This window comes from Sycon ciliatum, chromosome 8, assembly GCF_964019385.1.
Source record: "Sycon ciliatum chromosome 8, ocSycCili1.1, whole genome shotgun sequence".
In the NCBI taxonomy this organism is placed as follows: Eukaryota; Metazoa; Porifera; class Calcarea; order Leucosolenida; family Sycettidae; genus Sycon; species Sycon ciliatum.
This window is the reverse complement of record NC_088650.1, coordinates 29,200,388-29,216,630: the sequence shown is the minus strand read 5'-3', so window position 1 is coordinate 29,216,630 and position 16,243 is coordinate 29,200,388. Positions and strand designations below refer to the sequence as shown.

The following is a 16,243-nucleotide window of genomic DNA, read 5'->3' as shown; positions in this document are numbered from 1 at the left end:
GAGCTCGTAACTTCAAAGGGGACGGAGTGAAAAACAGCCAGGGCCGAGACGCAGGAAAGAAACTGAAATAGGTGCATTGCTCCCTTGACTGCGCCCCTACTGAAAATTCAACAAGGGCATGCTTAGATACGGGTATACATTTGAAATAATTGTTATATTATTCCTGACTCCCCTTCTTGGATTCACCCTGGATTTGCAGCATGTAGTCCTTACCGTAATGTTTGCTGTGATCAGTCTTCACGGACTCAGCGCTTGTTTCGATGTCATTGCGGCCGCGGCTGCTAGGTGCCACATACGCCATGGCTGTCAATGCTGTAGTACTCGATGTATCTCCAGAGCCTCTTGCCTTCTTGATACTTAGTGTTTTGCTCATTTGGGTGTTCTTTGTATCATCCGCGTACTCCTTCAAAGCCGTATGGGCCTCCCGCCCTGTCATACTGGAATCATGAGCATATTGGATCTCGGATGCCATGGTGAAAATTCAAACGCGATGTTCACGTTCAGTATTTGCAGATACTTGCACTATAGGATGTGATTTTCTAGCTTCTTTGCTTCCTTTTATACCCGTGGTGCCGTGAAGTGGTTGCGGAAAGTCGGTGCTGTCCCTTCGTTGCTGCCCAATGGATGGGCCACAGCACACGAAATCATGTCCGGTGACGATGGCTATGAAAATAGTGCATTACGTAGCACAACTAACTGCTACTTGAAAGTCGGTGTTTTTACCGCTCGTGTCTTGATGTGTCCATGTTCTCTGCCTGTAAGGGTTTGTCATGCTCTCGTTTTCCCGCTGTTTTCAGGCCACCGGTCTGGCATTCTGTAACTCCTCAAGCCATGTTCGCCGTCCTTCGCTGATGTTCTTTTGGCGTGGAATGCAGTGATAGTCTGAGCCCTGGGGCAAACATGTCTAGCAGCACCCTATATGACGACAATGACAGGTAAGCAATTGCAACAGAACCAGATAGCCACACCGTCATTGTGATGATCACGCTCTGACTTCATGGCGATTGCCAGATTGGCCCAAGCCAGCATGTCGTATGCCCCATGCTTACTTTGCCCGGCGCTGAAAAGCCTAGATAGTAAATAGTTATACATACATGTACGGTAGTCAGGTGGGCAGATGGTACGTGAGTCACTTTTTACCGACAGCATTGTGATCGCATTACCCATGCTAGACTTATGCTGGATAGAAATCAGGTATTGTTGGAGCAGCTTAGTTGGGGTAAAACCACTCTTTTCCCCTTTCTGTTCATACGTCAAACAGGACAGTTGAATGATTGCCACAGGTGCTGCATAGAGGCAGCTACTGGGCTCTCTTCATTCATGTGACGTGTTTCCAAACCCTGCATCGGCTGCTTTGACTGATCGGTGAGCATTCTTCTTCAGACTACTGCAATTTACATGCATTGCTGTCAGCGTTTACATCCCTTCTCGAGTCAGGTTTGATACTAATCCTCGAAGTTGTGGCCGATCAGTGGTAAGGGGAAACTACCCGGATTGTCAGATCTGTGAAGAGAGCTATTTTTTAATTTTTTTTACACAGAAGTCCACTGTATTACCGAATATGTGCCAGAAGTGGTGGCGTGGCCAGGATGCTCTGCCGACCATAAGGTTCTCATCGTCTATGCAGACAAAGCGCGCCATAATGCAGTAAAACCATGAGGGAGGGGAGGAGAAAGGGGATGTTAGCAGGCATGCGCCTATGCCATGGCGGGTTTTCGTAACACATGCATCCACCACTGGACTGGTTTTGTGTCAAACATTGATCACCGGCTAAAATGCACTCAGTGCCTGATGCACAACAGCCCTTGGGAGTAGCTGCGTATTTTTGGTTGAAGATCCCAAAGTGTTACATCATGGACCCATGGTCACAGGATCAGCTACATGACTAATGCGCATTGTGGTGGCCACCGGGTCTTATCTGCCACGGCCGGCGGCTTTGGCACAGCTGGTGAACAAGTGGCAGGACCAGTATTTCTCCAACTTCAGCTTTCGTGGAATGTATGATAGATTTAATTATGTAGGAGGCCCTATTAGCCTATCCTAGCTAGAGTCTCTTCCTCCTGAACTGTTCTTTTTGCCCAGCGAGGGATGCTGTGCTAATTGTATAACTGTCGCTATTGCAATATGTAGCTGAAACAATCCAATAATATCATGTTTTCTCATACAGCGAGATATGACTCTTTACGTGGGCATGGGAAATGATCAGTTATGTAGCCGACCTGGGACGGTACCCCCCCCCCTCCCCCCAGGAGTTGGCTGGGCCTGCAGGTTTCTTTAAAAGGGGGATTCCCCAGTCTTCTTTCAGCCAAAACCATTGGTCAGGCTGGGGCCGAATTGCAATGCCACCAACTGAAGAGGGACTTAGTGATATATGTCCCAAACGCAAAGTATGAAATGACTCATCGATTAGAGGAATATTCATTAATCAGAGGAAACGAGGCAAAGTGCTAGGCTAAAACCACTGGTGATGTTTTACCACGACACATATTTTGGCACTGCCGATCAGCAGGTGGTAAGACCATCAATATTTAGAATGACATAGGCTCCCACCAGGCAGTACATATTCTCATTACCGCTTTATGTACGAGAAGGGTGTGCACCATTTCCACTGAGGTTGTATGTATAATGATCATGCTAAATCAGTCTGGGGAAATGAAAAGGGGTCATTAGTCTGGGGGAATGAAAAGGGGTCACCAGTCTGGGGAAATGAAAAGGGGTCACCAGTCTGGGGAAATGAAAAGGGGTCACCAGTCTGGGGAAATGAAAAGGGGTCACCAGTCTGGGGAAATGAAAAGGGCTCATCAGTCTGGGGAAATGAACAGGGGTCACCAGTCTGGGGAAATGAAACGGTGACACTCTGATAAAGTTATAAAGAAATGAAAATGAACGAAATTCTGCATTATGGTTGAAATGTCTAAGAATGCTGCTAAATCAGGCTATGCACAAATACAGACTTGAGAATACGTGTAATCCCACCAAGAGTGGTGTCAGCATATGAGGGGCTACCCCCGCTGAAGCCAGGAACCAGCACTACCGCACCACCATCATCATCGATCTATGACATTGTGTACACCTATAATATCGTACACCACCACCATGATTTTTCCACTTTTTTCACTTCTGGCACTTGGTGTCCGACGTTCTCAGCAAATGCCTTCAGGTGATCTGACTTTTGTGGATCCGAAAGAACAAGATATCCTGCATTGGTGTAACTTGATGTACTTGGCAGTGTAGATGTAGCGTCTGGTCGTCCTGGATAAGACAGCATTAGAAGTGGGCAGGAGAAAAGAAGGACAGAGATAGCATGGTCTTCTTGGCCCAGAGTCGAAGAGTTTTGGTCGGAAGTTGCTAACCTGAACATTTGTTTCTTGGTTTTGAAGCCTTTGACCTTGTGTTGTGAACCTTTGCCTCATTACTAATCTGAGGGATGTGTTGGCGAGAAGATTCAGCTGTCATTTTGGTGGCAATTGAGCCAAGAAAACTATTTTTGTCGATAGATTTGACATCGGTACATGGAATGTTCCAGGAGCATAGCGCTAATCACTGTTCAAGGATAAAGACACAAGCGGCGCAACAGTCTGGTATGCTGGAGAGGAGATGGATAAATAGGCCTTCTCGACCATGGCTTTAAAACCCACCACTCTACCGTCAGGCCTGAGCAAATGAAACGGATATCGGATTGACGCGTTTTGAGTGGCTGAAACCACGGTATAGTTTAGATCATTCTATGACAAAGTCGGTTGTGGCGACCAACGCGATTAGGCCGGCTGCAGGGACGCCGTAATGTAGCACTCGCCCCAGCACCATTCAAACAATTCCCTTTGGCAGTTCACGGCACGAACTTCAACAAAGCCCCACGAATGCGTACCAGGGGAAGGCTAGACAGCATGTCTCTAGACATCAATAGGCATTGTATGAAAAGCCAGTCAATAGCACTAAAGAGCGAAAGCCTTTTTCACGGTTCAGTTTCACTCGCGCACCGGGCCCGAGCTGGCAGCACAAACAAACGCCGGGCGCGAGCTGGCAGCACAAACAAACGCCGTACTCACACGAGACCGTTGGGCCAACGGATGGCCACAGCCATCAAAAACAGGAACAATCCCATCCACGGCTTCCTTCTCTTAGCAGCTGTGCTGCTGCGTGCATCCAACTGTTTTGCAATTTCTCCCTTCCACCCACGCCTCCTGGAATTTATTATCGCTCTACACTATCCGACGTCTCACAATGAGTGCCACTCAGCATGATGGTACTCCAAGCTACATTGTATTTTGATCTGTCTTAGCTCAATATTCTGGACAAAATATTAATTCAATTGCAATGAAGCGCCGGTGGCCGGCGGGGGCATTCAGCGGCTTGGTCTGATTTCTAGCTTAATGGTAACCGGCTTGAGATTTCCAAGGTTGCTATGGCAACGTGCAGTCATGCGCATTGCCACCCAACATGCATTTGGGGGCCCAGGAAAGACAGAAACGCGTTGCTAGGCAGCAGCAAAAGCGCTCGGCGAGTATCACGCTACTCATGCAGCGCGCACGTTGGCGTAGGGTATCACGCTACCTTGTGCTGCGGGGTACCACATTGCCCCTCGCTGGAATCAGACCCGCGCCCGGATACCTTGCGCTGGCCCCCTGACGGCCAAACTCAACCAACTTGTGCGCTGTGACTGGGGTTGTGCATGTATTAGCAACATGACGTGGCCCAGGTCGGCAGACTTTCAATTAGCCAAGCGAGCTACTCAGGCCAGGGTGCATGATCACTATTCGCAGCACTTATCGTCCATGCAGCAGTCGGGTTAATATAATAGTCATGAAGTTTGAACTCGAATGAGTTTCAGACGGAGTCAGTGCAAACTAGCTACACGGAACTGCAACAGAGAGTAGTTTACATGCAAGTATGGTGCCGATTCCATTTCACCAGTAAGTGACAAGTTTTGAAGAGAGAGATTCATCAATGTACAAGGTCACAGCACTCGAGTACTTGCTGGTGCACTAGTCGGGGGCACCTGTCTTCAGTACATGCTTGAAATAGGAAAGAGGGCTGTATGAATTGGGAGTAAGGAATGAATGATGCATTGGTTCCTCTCCAGACAGACACTGATCAAGTTCAGCACACACGGTTCTAAAATTTCGTCTTTCATGGAAGTTTCCATGAGAAGGAGGTGCTTTTGTTGAAAATTTCCTTTCAAATCACCATTATTGTAAGGCAAACTCTTCATATTCTCGTAAACATGTACAACTGCGATAAGAACTAATTTAGCGTCATAGCTTCCTAAGAAAAGAGACCAACTCAGAGGCTAAAAGACTACAGGCTGTGATTCTTTCCAATTTTAGGATGCACCCCTTTCACTTTAGTCCTCACACCAGCGATTTCGAAACTGAAGTGAATGTGTTATCAGAGTTTCTCTGTGCGTACACACAGAATTCGGATGAGCGGAAACATCCCTCATTCACGCTTAAGAAGTGTCCCTTACCATGGGAATTAGGTCTGGATCCACGTGTCTCACCGGCAGTGTCTGAATCAATATCAATTCTGCTAGCACTTCCCGGAACGATATATACTCTTGCTATGTTCGTACTGTCAGCCGGTGCTGATTTTAAGACCTTGAGCGATTTACTCGTGTGGCGGCTATCAGCATAGGTCTTCACAGCGGATGATGCAGCAGATGCACTTAAACTAGAATCGTGGTCATACTGGATAATGGATGCCATTGTACGTGCCTAAGCAAAGTGTCCACGCTCACAATTTGTGATAAATGATCTCTAGAATGGCAGTACCTACTAACTTCGTTCACTGTATTTATACGCTCAGGTGTGCCAAGGCAACCCGTGCGGTAAAGTTCCGCTTCGAAAGCTGCTCATCGGCAGCGGAGAGCTTTAGCCGCTTGCTTCTTGCGAAGTGCAGGAACACGGTAGACAATGGTCTGACAGCTGGCGAAGCTACTGAAAACCACATGATGGGGCAGTGGTTGAGTGACGGGGTACATTTATTGTGTGCCCATCTATCACTAGAACATTCTACCTGCCAGCGATAAAGTCTCACTGGCACGCCTGAAACATGCTACGGGATGCTATTGTTTGCTTCCTTTAAGTTTGTTGCAGGTGACATCATGTACCTGAGGCTTTCTCCAATGCCAGGTGACAGGCATGCAGTGCCTACATATACAGGTGGTGTACCAAAGACGGTGCACCTCAGACGCTATGGTGATGGTTCAAACACAAAATTCACACTCAGAAATTGCACATACACTTAATTGAACTTGAAATACGGTGTTTTACCGCTCGCGTCCTGAAGTGTTCGTGCTCTCTGCCTGTAAGCATTTGCCATGCTCTCGTTTTCCTGCTGTTTTCAGGCCACCAGTCTGGCATTCAGCAACTCCTCAAGAAATGTTTGCCGTCCTTCTCTGATGTTCTTTTGGCATGGAATGCAGCGATAGTCTGAGCGCTGGGGCAAACATGTCTAGCAGCACCCTATATGACGACAATGTCAGGTAAGGAATGGCAACCGAGTCAGATAGCCACATTGTCATTGTGCTGATCATGCTCTGGGTTCATGGCAATTGCCAGATTAGCCCAAGCCAGCATGTCGTATGCCCCATGCTCACTTTGCCCGGCGCTGAAAAGCCTAGAGAGTAAGATATAAGTTTCCGTGCATGGCACGGTAAGTGAAGTTAGCAACCCACCAACAATTACATTCCTAACATAATTTGCACGTACTTGCCATAGCGCATCACGTGCCCGTGCAGAACACGCACTCCGAACTCCCGCGCTCCGGCACGGGACCACGCGGAGCATGCGCATTACTCCGGCTCTCGATGCTGTTTCTTCTTCATCCTTACTGCGCCAACAGTCAGATCGCTTGACAACCTTGGCCAGTTTTTGAGCATTGAGCACTTTCCATTTCCGAGCAACCATGTCTGAATCTCTGTCAGTGAACGACGCCAAGAAAATGCGCTCTGTAGAGCTGCGACAAGAACTGGCGGCCCGCAATTTAGACACGACGGGGACCAAACCCAGGCTGTTGACTCGCCTGCTCGAGTCATTGGAGTTCACTGCAGTGCGCGAGGACTTGGCCACTCAGGCAGCCGAGCAGAACCTACCCCAGGCAACTGCTGCTCCGTCCCTGAGGGACATTATCCGGGAGGAGGTCCGTGCTGCCCTTGGAAATCAGGCCGCAGCTCCAGTCCCGCCGGCAGCTCACGCAGCGGCACCCCCACCGCCAGCTCACACAGCGGCACTCCCACGGCAAGCACCAGCAACTCCGCAGGACGCTCTGCCTGCTCCGCATTTGGCGGCTGCCGTCTCACCGCCAATGAACCCCGCAGGTAAGAGAACGTTTTATGCAACCGTGCCGAAAGCCATTCACGATAAAGTAGTAACTGGCCAATTTGTTGAATTGGGCTCATTGTTGCCTAACGCGTCCCAAGGGGACACCAGCCGCAGCATTCTCCAGATCGACCACGACAGCTCGCACGGCGCAGTGGTCCTAGCACCGGCCAACAGGCCCTCCAGGAAGGTCGAGGACATCGATACCTGGCTCGACGCCTGGACAACATACTGCGCGATTTACGCCACAGCACACCCCTCCAGGGCCCCAGAGCTGTTTGCATACCAGCAGATTATCCTGAAAGTAGCCCGGAAATTTCGATTTGAGGCCGTGCAGGAGTATGACCGATCATTCCGCTCACTCCTGGCCGCGGACCCAACCATGCGGTGGGACGCAATAGTCCAGGACCTATACACAATCATATTTGACGCGCGGGCATTTCGTCCCTTTCGGCCCACCGGCAGCAATGACGCTCGTTCCTTTCGGCCCAACAGCAGCAACGACGCTCGTTCCTTTCGGCCCAGCAGCGGCAACGACACGGTCGACAAAGAAGTATGCCGCCTCTTCAACCAAGGAAAGTGCGTCCGCTCCAACTGCCGCTTCGCCCACAGCTGCCTCTCTTGCGGCCGCCTCGGTCATGGCCAATCCACATGCTCTGCTGGCCAACCCCGCAGCTCCAATTAGCTCACACGCGCCTTGGTCCCCTGTAAATATTCCCCTGCTGTTTGAAGAGCTATCCCAGCACCCCGATAACGATTTTGCGCATTCTCTCTGTCACGACATGCGCTTCGGGGCCCGCATTGGCTATCACGGTAATAGATCCCGCCTCATCGCCCCTAATCTCCCTTCCGCATTGCTCAACCCTGCCGCCGTCTCTGCTTACCTTAAGTCTGAATGCACGCGTGGCCACATGGCCGGGCCTTATTCCCAACCCCCATTCCCTAATATCCGATGTTCTGGCGTTGGCATCGTGCCCAAGAAGTCTGGCGGCGTACGCCTCATCATGCATTTATCTGCCCCTAGCGGCTCTAGCATTAACGATGGCATTTACCCTGACGAATTCTCCCTGCATTACGTTACGGTAGATGACGCAATACGCTGCATCTTCCAGCACGGCCCCGGAGCTCTCCTCTCTAAGGTTGACATGAAGCACGCCTTCCGGCTCTGCCCTGTTTCCCCTGACGACTGGCCCCTACTTGGCATTTTTTGGGAAGGTTCGTACTATGTCGATAAGGTACTACCATTTGGCCTCAGATCCTCCCCGTTTCTGTTCAACAGACTTGCCGACGCTGTGGCATGGATTGCAGTTAATAATTACGATATTGTTGATTTGCTGCATTACCTAGATGATTTCTTTCACGTCCAGCCGCCCAACTCCGCAGCTATGCTCAAATTCAAGACACTGCTGGCTGTATTTGACATGCTGAACATCCCATTGGCCGACGAAGAGGACAAAGTGTGCCCGCCGTCAACTTCAATAACGTTCCTGGGTATCGAGCTCGACACAGCCGCCTGGGAGCTGCGCCTCCCGGCTGCGAAACTGGCGGAACTACGGCTAGCACTTGCCGCGTGGCTGTCGAAGCAGATGTGCACCAAGAGGGAACTGCTGTCCCTGGCCGGTAGCCTGTCTTTCGCAGCCAAAGTCATTCCAGCGGGTCGCACGTTCTGCAGACGCCTGTTCGACAGCGCAGCAACGCTCCCTAGCCTAGATGCACCGGTAGCCGTACCCTCGGAGGCGAAGCTTGACATCCTGTGGTGGGATGCCTGCATCAGCCAATGGAATGGTCGGAAGCCCCTCATCGAGCCGTCCTGGAGCACAGCCGAAGACATCGGGCTGTACACCGACGCTTCAGGTCGACACGGTTTCGGTCTGGTTTTCGGCAGCAAGTGGTCCTATGGCGCATGGTCTCCTGACCAAGCTGAGCACACTATTGAATGGAAAGAATTGTACGCCGTGATGTTGGCCCTCTGTACCTGGGCACACACGTTGGAGGACAGACGAGTGCTACTCTACACTGACAACGAAGCAATCTGCTACATCTGGCGCTCTGGCACGTCCCCAAATAGAGCGGTCATGAACTTGGTCAGGGCCGGCTTATTGAAAGCCGCCCAGCATAACATTGTCCTCCTGCTTCGCCACATCGCCGGACACTGCAATGATCTTGATGATTCTCTCTCCCGTCTGCAGGTACGGCGCTTCCGGACTCTCAACCCAACTGCCGACGCAGCGCCTACGCCACCAGCGCAGTCCACCCTCCATCAGTTGATGACGCAGCCATGGAGCTCATCCGTCACGGCCTGGCAGACAGCTCCAGCGCGACGTACGCTTCAGTGCAGCGTTCCTACGAACGCTTTGCTGCCCTACGGCAGGTCGCGCCGTACCCGGTGACGGAGCCCAGCCTGATTAACTTTCTGAATTGGAAATTCTCGTCCGGCTCGTCTGGCTCGTCTCTGAAACTCTACACCCAGGCGCTGAGACATCAGCACGTCCTGCAGGGCCTCTGCCTGGATGTTTTCGCCTCACCGCGTGTCCGGCTGCTCCAGCAGGGGGCGCTCAGATCCCAGACGGCAGTCCGGAAAGTGCTAACGGCCGCAACTTTGGACGATCTGGCTGGCGTACAGCACTGCCTGCAGTCCACTGTGCCTAGCCCGCACAACCGCGCCATGCTCTGGAGCGCCGTGACTCTGGCCTTCCACGGGCTGCTCAGAGTCAACGAGTACACCTTCACGGCACGGGGCGCCGGCCTTGAGTACAGCGATGCGACCATGTACCCAGACCGCGTGGAGCTGCGCCTGCGTGTGACAAAGACGAGCCAATACGGCAGCGGCCAGGACATCAGCGTCAGGAGGACAGGCTCGCCGACATGCCCGCACACGGCAGCCACCAGCTACCTAGCAGCCCGTGGCTCGGCACCTGGCCCGCTCTATCGCTATGATGACGGCACGCCCCTGAAGCCGCATAACATCAACAGGCTACTACAAACAGCCTTGCCTAACAAAGACGTGCGCAGCCACAGCCTCAGACGAGGCGCTGCAACGCTGGCAGGCAAAGCTGGCGTGCCTGAGTATGTGCTGAAGACCGCCGGCAGGTGGCAAAGCTCTGCCTACCTCCGCTATGTCTGCACCCCTGTCGCAGACAGAGCATTGCCAGCGGCATTGTTCTAGTCTCTGCCCGTTATGCTAATGGGTAGCCGCATTGGACGGCCCTAGCGACAGCTGTAGTGTACATATGATATACATATTATACTATAACTATAGTAATGCTACTATAACTATAGTAATGCCGATAATTCCTGTTTGGGTCATGTTGTATTTTTGGGAAAACGGTAGGGATCGTGGGTCAGGCCGGCATTGAGCCAAGTGCGCCTACATGTGCTCACAAGTGCATCCCTACCGTATGCTCACGTATTGACACGCCTAAGAACGGTAGGGATCGTGGGTCAGGCCGGCATTGAGCCAAGTGCGCCTACATGTGCTCACAAGTGCATCCCTACCGTACGCTCGTGTATTGACACGCCGGGCAATTGTTGCCCCCATTAGCCCTGGCATTGGCCAGTCTAACGCACATTGGTGCTTGCGATACTACGGCATTGGACCATAGTATTGCATACTGTATGCGGCAATTGTTGCCTATGCCCTGATAATACAACGCGTAATAGCTCCCAAACAGGTCGGCTTGTTGTGTGGTTGTTAATAATAGTTATATATAGTTTTACATTAGACAGGTGAGCAGGCGGTACGTGAGTCATTTTTTACCGACAGCATTGGCGATCGTATTACCCGTGCCAGACTTCTGCCGGATAGAAAGCAGGTATTGTTGGAGCAGCCCAGCTGGGGTAAAACCACTCTTTTCCCTCTTTCTGTTCATACGTCAAACAGGACAGTTGAACGATTGCCACAGGTACTGCAGAGAGGCAGCTACTGGGCTCTCTTCATTCATGTGAAGTGTTTCTGTTGTGTCCTACCCCAGGTGGGTTCTACTCGGACTCACCCAGCTCGATCACACACACACTCGAGGCCATTACAGATTTCAGTCCATCTCAAACTCCATATCCGAAAAAGACCAAGCTCACGTGCGAGCATGCGCACTACATACATATGGTCCATGTCCAGGACATGACAATTTCCCCCTCACTAGTTGAGGCGAAGCATCTAGAACTATGCAATAGTAAACATATCAACATGCAATCTCAAAACTAACAACTGACGAGACATAATATTTCCTGATACACTATTCACCATATATACACCATAAATTTATAATTATATACAATATCCAGCAGAGTCCAAAATATATCATTTAAACTGCACAGACTAGAATAGGTCTATATGAACTGTGTGTTCTGAACGTCAATCCTTGAAACGAACTGGTCGAACTGTAGCGCGGGTTGACCGTCGTTCAGCTTGCGGTGACGACGTCTTGCTGTAGCTGGCACGTGAAGTGCTAACCGACGCAGGCTCACTAGTACCGGTTGTTGCTGAGACCGGCGCGCCTAGCTCCGCTGCCGTGACACTGGCGTCGTTGTTGCTGAGTGACGGCTGTGACGGAACCTGAGGTATTAAACTTGCTCCACTCTGCTCAGACACCCTTGCATCGAACTGAGGGATTTGCCGAGGATGGAGCTGGTTGCGATGGCGTTTCCACATTGCATCACCGACTTGTATCTGATACGTCATCGGACTGAGAACTGCCGTGACCACGGCTGGGGCCCACTTATCTCCTCCTTTATTCAAAGCCAGGACAGCTTGGCCGCACTGAAATTCCGGGGTCCCATTGCCATTCAGCAGATTTCTTCACCAGATTGTACAGAGGTACCATTATTGTTGCGAAATAAGGTATGAACCGTCGCAAGAAATTCGCCGTTCCAATGAATGATTGAAGCTCGATAACATTCGAGGGAGCCTTAGCGTCCCGCATTGCCTCAATCTTATCCGCTGTGGGAGCCCCACCAGCACTAGAAATCGTGTGACCCAGGTAGGAAATCTCATCCATCATGAAATGAAACTTACTGGGATTAAGCTTCATCCCGACCTCCTGTAGGCGACGTAGTACCCTGATCAGGTTGTTGTGGTGTTCATTCTCATCCTTCCCAGTAATCAGGTTGTCATCCACATAGACGATGCACCCAGGCAGATCTGCCAATATGGATTCCATTGTGCGTTGGAAAATTGCCACTGCCGAGTGAATGCCAAACGGCAATCTCACGTATTCATACAACCCCTTGTGAGTAGAGATTGTCGTGTACGGCCGAGAAGCTGGATCAAGCTCCAGTTGGTGATAGGCTTGGGAGAGATCCAATTTGGTGAATTTATCTCCCCCCGACAATTTCGCTAACATTTCCTCAATAGTAGGTAGCGGGTAGTGCTCCAAATCAGACTTGGCATTGATTGAGCGAGAGTAATCAGCACAAATTCGGATACTACCATCCGATTTCAGTACTGGCACAGTAGGCGATGCCCATTTGGAGTGCTCAACTTTGCGAATAACTCCCTCTGCTTCCAATTTCTCCAAAGCCTCCTCGTACTTCTCCGTAATAGAGAACGGTACGGGACGCGCCTTGTGGAAAATTGGATCAGAATCATCCACTCTCAGGGTGATTTGAGCCGACCTCAGCTTGCCAACCTGAGTCGTATCGAACAGCTCCTCAAATTCCTCAATGAGAGCTCTCCTCCCACCATCCATTTGAACATGATTGACATTGACAATCTGTTTCCACGGTAGAGTAAATTGGGACAACATATCCCTGCCCAACAATGACGGACCACCATTATCCACCACACGGAGTAGTGTTGGTTTCTCCACACCATCAATGCTGACATTGAACTTCCCTTCACCAATACATTTGATTTCTGCCCCAGAAAAACCGGTCATGCGTACACTCGGTTTGGTTAAATTTGTACGAGACACCCCAAGTGACTCAAAATCATGGACAGAAATGATTGAAATGCCACTGCCCGTGTCGATTTCCATTACAACAGGAACATCATTCACAGCAATTTCCAATTTGTAGGAGGGAACAGATTTGCTCTTCAATTCACTCTGATCCGAAATGTGGAACATTGGCATGCACTCAAGATCAAGAGATTCATGCTCACCTGCGTCATCAGTCACAACATTGTGCACCGACGCGCCTGACGTGGATTTCTGCCGACAAACACGCTCCAAGTGCCCCTTCCTGTGGCAGTGACGACACTCAGTGGCCTTGTGTTTGCACTTATCCGCCAAGTGTTGAGTAGACCCACAGCGGTAGCACAATCTCTGCTCTCGAGATTGATGAGATTGACGAGAAACACCAAACTGCGGCTGCGAACGCGATTCCACTGGCCGGTGATTCACCTTATCTTCTTTCGTCAATAAGAAATTTCGAGTGGATGAGCTGCTCAAGCCAGCAATAAACTGGTCTCGAAGCGCTCGATCGAGGTGATCAGCAAACTCACACCTCACAGCCAATCTCTTCAGACGAATGATGAAATCCGCAGTCGACTCATTTTCCTTCTGCTTCAACTGATGGAAATTGAACGTCGCCGAAACTTGCGAAATTGCAGGTTGAAAATACTTCCTCAAAAGATCGCAAATCTCTGACAGTTTCTTGTCAGCTACTTTCGCTGGCAGACAGAGGCTCCTCAAAATCGAGTAGACTTCCGCAGACAGCAAACTCACTAATACAGCCTTCCTTTTCTTGCTGGCAGCCAACTTGTCTGCAGCATTGGCCGAAGCAGCCACGGTTCCAATATCATTGGCAAAGAAATAGAATTCAAGTCTTTCCTCAAACTCTTCAAAGTCGCCGCCGGTAAACGGCTGAAGCGATGATATCCGAGCCATATCTTCGTCACCAGTTGTTGTGTCCTAGCACATGTGGGTTCTACTCGGACTCACCCAGCTCGATCACACACACACTCGAGGCCATTACAGATTTCAGTCCATCTCAAACTCCATATCCGAAAAAGACCAAGCTCACGTGCGAGCATGCGCACTACATACATATGGTCCATGTCCAGGACATGACAGTTTCCAAACCCTGCATCGGCTGTTTTGACTGATCGGTAAGCGTTCTTCTTCAGACTACTGCAATTTACATGCATTGCTGTCAGCGTTTACATCCCTTCTCGAGTCAGGTTTGATACTAATCCTCGAAGTTGTGGCCGATCAGTGGTAAGGGGAAACTACCCGGACTGTCAGATCTGTGAAGAGAGCTATTTTTTACTTTTTTTTACACAAAAGTCCACTGTATTACCGAATATGTGCCAAAAGTGGTGGCGTGGCCAAGATGCTCTGCCGACCATAAGGTTCTCATCGTCTACGCAGACAAAGCGCGCCATAATGCAGTAAAACCATGAGGGAGGAGAGGAGGAAGGGGATGTTAGCAGGCATGCGCCTATGCCATGGCGGTTTTTCGTAACACATGCATCCACCACTGGACTGGTTTTGTGTCAAACATTGATCACCGGCTAAAATGCACTCAGTGCACGATGCACAACAGCCCTTGGGAGTAGCTGCGGATTTTTGGTTGAAGATCCCAAAGTGTTACATCGTGGACCCATGGTCACAGGATCAGCTACATGACTAATGCTCATTGTGGTGGCCACCGGGTCTTATCTGCCAGGGCCGACGGCTTTGGCACAGCTGGTGAACAAATGGCAGGACCAGTTTTTCTCCAACTCCAGCTTTCGTGGAATGTATGATAGAATTAATTATGTAGGAGGCCCTATTAGCCAATACTAGCTAGAGTCTCTTCCTCCTGAACTGTTCTTTTTGCCCAGCGAGGGATGCTGTGCTAATTGTATACCTGTCGCTATTGCAATATGTAGCTGAAACAATCCAATAATATCATGTTTTCTCATACAGCGAGATATGACTCTTTACGTGGGCATGGGAAATGATCAGTTATGTAGCCGACCTGGGACGGTACCCCCCCCCCCCCTCCCCCCAGGAGTTGGCTGGGCCTGCAAGTTTCTTTAAAAGGGGGATTCCCCAGTCTTCTTTCAGCCAAAACCATTGGTCAGGCTGGGGCCAAATTGCAATGCCACCAACTCAAGAGGGACTTAGTGATATATGTCCCAAACGCAAAGTGGGAAATGACTCATTGATTAGAGGAATATTCATTAATCAGAGGAAACGAGGCAAAGTGCTAGGCTAAAACCACTGGTGATGTTTTACCACGACACATATTTTGGCACTGCCGATCAGCAGGTGGTAAGACCATCAATATTTAGAATGACATAGGCTCCCACCAGGAAGTACATACCGGTACAGTCGTCCCTCTCTAATCCCGCACCTTTTGCTACAGCGTTTTCTGCTGGATTAACGAGGGTGCTGGATTAAGAAATCCTGCCCTCTGACCCGGTCCTACCCAATTGCATGCATGTATCATACGTCAAAACGCAGGGTTTTTCCGTGTCGACCCAAGTACAGTCGTCCCTCTCTGATCCGGCACTTGTTTATCCGGAACCCTTGCCAACCGGCGCACTTTCTGACGAAACCGATTTTTTTCGTTCAATTCCTACATCTTAATCCGGCACTTGAATTCCGTCTCTGGCAGTGACTTTTTGAAACGAATCACTCAAACTGCACGTAGTTTGATTTCATAATCCGGCAGTACGATCGTACAGGTGCACTCCTTGCCAGGCCAGGCTAGGCCAGTCTGGTCAATGTTGTCCAGGAGACAACGGCTAAGCAGTCAACCATACTTTCTTCTTCATTTTTAGCAAGGAGTAGTGTCCTGCCAATTTTCAGGTGTGTGTGCATGTGCGTGTGTGTGCAAGAGTACATGTGAACATATTCTGTTTTACTTTATCACTGTGTATATTCCCGGAGAACAATTGAGAATATAAAGCCGTGCACCAAATACTTGGGTTGACACGGAAAACCCTGCGTTTTGACGTATGATACATGCATGCAATTGGGTAGGGCCGGGTCAGAGGG

General features: G+C 50.2%; 2 long non-coding RNA genes across 2 annotated transcripts in view; one reads left to right on the top strand and one right to left on the bottom strand.

Moving 5' to 3' along the window:
- The window catches only part of LOC135822618 (uncharacterized), a 44,706-nt gene that overhangs the window by 2,441 nt on the left and 26,022 nt on the right, over positions 1-16,243 (bottom strand). Inside the window, exon 3 of the long non-coding RNA XR_010554511.1 lies at positions 214-3,252. This is a non-coding gene — a long non-coding RNA (uncharacterized LOC135822618). The remainder of the gene's footprint in view (positions 1-213; positions 3,253-16,243) is intronic.
- The window catches only part of LOC135822622 (uncharacterized), a 60,178-nt gene continuing 44,807 nt past the window's right edge, over positions 873-16,243 (top strand). Inside the window, exon 1 of the long non-coding RNA XR_010554517.1 lies at positions 873-935. This is a non-coding gene — a long non-coding RNA (uncharacterized LOC135822622). The remainder of the gene's footprint in view (positions 936-16,243) is intronic.